We start from the raw sequence: 4,762 nt of genomic DNA on the forward strand, positions 1-4,762 counted from the left end.
ACTTTTGGATACTGCATGCCATATTTCTGAATGATTTGAAGTGTCTTGGATACAATTATTAAATATAGTTGCCTTCCAGCAGAAGAAATAAATACTGTGCATCTAAACTATTGATCAGTGTTCTTATACTTAAGCATAACCACAATATGGTGAAAGCTATTTATGTAAAAATTGAAGTAAAACCTGTCAAACACTAAAATAATCATAATCCTTCTAATGTTTTCTACAAAATAAGCACTCCCAATGAGAGTAGCTTATGAAAAGCTGCTGCTTCTAAGTCTAATGAGAAACGTGAGCCTCTGAAAAAATGAAAACCAAAGTGTTTTATTCCTCCATACTTTTCTGTGGTGGCCTGCCATTAATGTGAAACCACTTCTTATCACAACATCAGCCATTTTATGCAGATTCGTGAGCCCTGTACTGACTGTAGTTTATGCTCTTGAATTGTGAATCAGTATTATCAAGGAACTCTAATTTTAGCCAGGTTTTGATTTATGTATTTAAGTTAGGGAAAATCCTGTGAGCTTTCTCTCAGTAGTTTCAGTGTTCTGTTCCTGTCAGGTTTGTTAGGCAGTTCAACCACTACAAGCTCGTGTTTATGATGGCAACTGTTCCATCAGCTGAACCTACATTAGTCTATTACTAGTTTTCACTCTTGTTGTTGATGCACTTGAACACCTATAATATTTTATTTTTCTTCTGGCCAATGTATAGATAGCTAAATTTTGACTGAAGCTACATGTGGTGATTCTTTACATTAAAAAGTACTTTGTGCTACAATAGCTCTGCCTGCCAGCAACAGTTCAAAGGAATACAGCTATGAAAACATTTCCAGAACTGATCTGAGAAAAAGGACCATTATTTTTGTGAAAATTTCTGAAAGGGGATGTAGATTATCATCTGAAGTAAAAGAAATGATTTGGTAATACCTGAATAATGCCATGTTGAGCAACTTAGATGAAAATCTGTTGTTTGTTAGATTTTAACCATTTGGTTCATAAATCTGACTTTTGAAGTAGAGGTACTGTATATATTTAGATGCCACATCTTCATTACTATAAACTTGCAAGTAAAACTCAGTAATTTTTCTTAAAATTGTTTGTATAATGTAGGCTTTTTTGAGATCTTACCAAATCTGTCACAGCATAGGTATGCATAAAAATCTGTATCTGTTCTGCATCTTAATGCATATTTAAAGGTTGAATCTAAAACTTAAAAATGAAAACCCCTTTATGGGAGAAGGGAGGAGGGTGTTACTTAAAAGGGGTTTTTTTTGCCTGACACCTACAAATCCAGCATTAATTAAAAAAAAAAAGCACTCCCTTAAAACGCTAAATTATTTAAAACATTTGCTCAAAATGAAAGTATTAAAGCAATTATACTTTTGTGAGTCAGTGCACTTCACATTTTATTAATTACAGCAGTGCCTCAGATTGTTATTGTGAGCTACGTTTTCCTTTTTGTTCTAAAACTCCTTTGCATACTATTGAACACTACACTGTCACATTTATTTTCAGTGGCTGAGGTGGGTTTTGTTAGACTGAGTATAACTTAAATATTTTTGTGTATTGACTTTGATTTGGAATATGACATTTCAAATATTTCAGAGATAAAGTATGCAGTACCAAAAATCAGGATTTATGTATTGGCCAATATGGAAAACTTTAACTACAGGTAAGTAATTTTCATGCTGAAGTTATCACTTTCAAAATTAATATATTGCACACTGATGTAAATGCCATATTCTTTAGGATGTATTTACTTAGAAATTTTCAAATTAATTTGTTTTTCTGATTTCACTTGCATTTCTAGTGAGCTCACTCTGCTGGTAAAAACTAAATTTTGGTGGCATGTTTACAGGGCTTTGTTAGGAAAATACTTATGCCAGAAGGACATTATGAGCATCCTTTTTGTTTATAGGAAAGCACTTAATTTTATTTAATGAGAATTGTCAGAGTATAAAACACTCAAGGTGATGTCTTTCTTACTGGGTTATATACCATCATTTCTGTTTCACCAGCTGTTTTATCCTAGGATGTCCCATTACTCTGGGCTTTAAAGTTGCTATTTCTAGTCTTCCTTTGACATATGGCTCCCCGAGTGATCTTAAAGCTCTGCCACGTTTTTGTCTGCCATCTCCATAGAGTGAAAGCCTCTGAGTCTTGCTGCTGCTTCCATCATTGCATCAAAAAGCCTTCATTAAATTGATGCCACTGCCAGCCTAAAGAAAGAATTGGATGGAAAAGCAAAGGAGGTAGTGCAGTGTCTAATGTAATTTCCATTGTGCCAGTGCTACCTTTCCCTCTCATTTCCAACAGCCATCAAAACATGCACTGGATAATTGGACAGTGTATGACAAGTTCTGTTTATTTTTCTGGTTGGGCTTGTTCTGCCCTGAGTGGAAAAGAAATCCAGAAGTGTCTCTTCAGCCATGATCCCTGTGATAGTTGATAGTCTGTACAGTGCTGACAGTGTCCTGACAATTTGTTTATGAACTTTCCAAATTACTGCTTTGGTGTGTACAAAATCATACCTTGAGCTTCCTCATGGGGTGTACTGTTCTTACATTGCACTTCCTGAACTGCTCTGCCAGTTCCCAGTCAGTGAAGCGAATGACAAAATTCAATTAGAAACAAGTTGAATGAGGCTCAGTGTTCATTAGTTTCAAATTTTTAGTCTCTTTTTTTTTTTTTGTGAGCTGGTTGAAAGAAGGTTCAGGGCGGTCAGATAAATAGGTTGCCTTAACAAGAGTATGAACTTTTCTTCACAACATGGTGACAATTAGCTGTCATCTTTCTCCCCTGTCTTTCCCAGGCCCTGATGGGAAACTTAAATGGGATTACAGAACTGTTGGATTAATATGAAAACATAGAAACAGAATTTGGAAGGAACAAAAGTAAACTTTATTGTGCTATCTTTATAGCTACATCAAACTGAATTACAGGATCTGCAGAAGCAATTAAAAAACCCAACAAAACCAACCCACAAAACCCTTAAGTATTGCTTGGATATGGAAAATAAGTTTTCTCTGAACTCAGTGGTCAGAGTAACTACTTACATGATTTCCGTGCTGGACTTTAGAACTGACTGTTCACTGTCTGTGCAGTGACTCCATTTTATGGGAATGAAAGTTGCTGCTGAGTTCCCTGTGTCAGAAAGCTCAAGGTAAGATTGGCCAGAAGTACCCCCAGGTGAAATGGCAGTGTATAACCTAGCAAGAGAAACATCCTACCACTTTGTAAAACAAATGCACATGGAATTTATTTATTTGACTTACTGTACAGGAAAACTTAGACTTAAATTATAACATCCTTGAATTTTCTAGTTAACTACAATTGTAGTACAGTATCATGTTTTAGTATGACTTGTTTTAGTGAAAGTACTTAAACATTCATGTACTATATTTGAGTGAGACGAGCAGCTATACATACTAATTCTTCCTCAGTGGAAAGGAGCATTTCATCATTACAATTGAAGTTCAATTGCTGGTATTTAAGTACTATCAAATAGATTTCTTTTAACGTGATACGGTATCTGTATAAACTTCAGGGATGATTATAGTTAAACTGAAACACAGCTATACAACTTCAGGTTACCATGCTAAAATTTGAAGCTTTCTGTAATGTGCACAATAGCAAAGTTGCACATGGCATACCCGCATTATCAGGGTGAATTAAACCTAGAGTACACTGGTGTGATATTTATAGCAAGGTATGTGTGTGTGCGTGTGTGAGGAGGTGTGACAAGTGGCTCCAGTAAAGCCAGGAGAGATCATAACCCTGTAAAGGCTTTATGATGAGGATGTCTGGATTAGGAAATAACATGACTTTTACTAAACACTTTCTAGAAAACCCCTGTTCTGAATTATCACCTCTTAAAATTTGAGTATGTACTTGGAATGACTGTATATGTCTGCCCCTTTAACAACATAAAACTACTAAATTAATATTTAAAATGCTGGCCTGCTTATGTTACAATAATAAAATTTGTGTCAGTTAATTTACTGTCAATTTACATGTAAAGATTAAACTATTTTTTCTGCATTTTATGATTCTGTATACTGGAGTTTGTTAAAGATTGACATGTTAGGTGATACTGTACAAAATTGTATTGACTACCTTTAGTGAAAATCAAAAGTAAAATTCATATGTATTTCCTTTTTACACTTCCATCTAATTTCTTGACAACTTGAATAAATTTCATAGAGCCTTTCTAACATGAACTATTGTTAATTTAACTGTTGCAATAATTAAGCTTTAAGAAGTATTGTTGGTATATTTATAATTTTAAGAAGATCATGTTTGTTTCATACTGCTTATTTTTAGCTGTTCTATTGTCACTGTTACAGCTGAAGAACTTTACTAAATACTTGACATTACAAAATAACTTGCTGGGGTTGTCCTCTGTATACTGATGTTAAATAAAAATGTGTGATTGAACTGTAAATGTAGATAACTTTCAATAGTCCTTTCCACATATGAGTTTTAATTTATCTTGCAGTGCTTAGGTGGTCTTATGCTCTCACACTGTGCTGAACAAATGGCCACAATGAAACTGTTAACTTGCCATGCTTTAAAGTAAGAAGTTGATCACATCTGTAACCTGCTCTGAGAAAATGTTTCAATTCATCTCGACTATGCAGATGTTTTGATGTTTAAATCTTGTTGATAAGGTCAAGACTCATGGTAGCTATTTTTTTAGGATTAGAGTAACATTAAACAGAGTACTTACCAAACCACTTTTCAAACTTGTTTAAACTCAG

The 4,762-nt window shown here is 34.4% G+C and overlaps 1 protein-coding gene across 5 annotated transcripts in view; it reads left to right on the plus strand.

Annotated features, from left to right (window-relative positions):
• Positions 1-4,762, plus strand: part of WDR20 (WD repeat domain 20) — a 45,142-nt gene that overhangs the window by 33,499 nt on the left and 6,881 nt on the right. For 2 of the 5 annotated variants that reach the window (XR_015804241.1, XR_015804242.1), the window contains exon 4: positions 1,608-1,674. The exons of the other annotated variants lie outside the window; for them this stretch is intronic. The gene's annotated coding sequence lies outside the window, so the exon portion shown is untranslated. The remainder of the gene's footprint in view (positions 1-1,607; positions 1,675-4,762) is intronic. 5 annotated transcript variants of the gene reach the window in all.

Source organism: Sturnus vulgaris, chromosome 6 (assembly GCF_052056855.1).
Source record: "Sturnus vulgaris isolate bStuVul1 chromosome 6, bStuVul1.hap1, whole genome shotgun sequence".
Lineage (NCBI taxonomy): Eukaryota > Metazoa > Chordata > Aves > Passeriformes > Sturnidae > Sturnus > Sturnus vulgaris.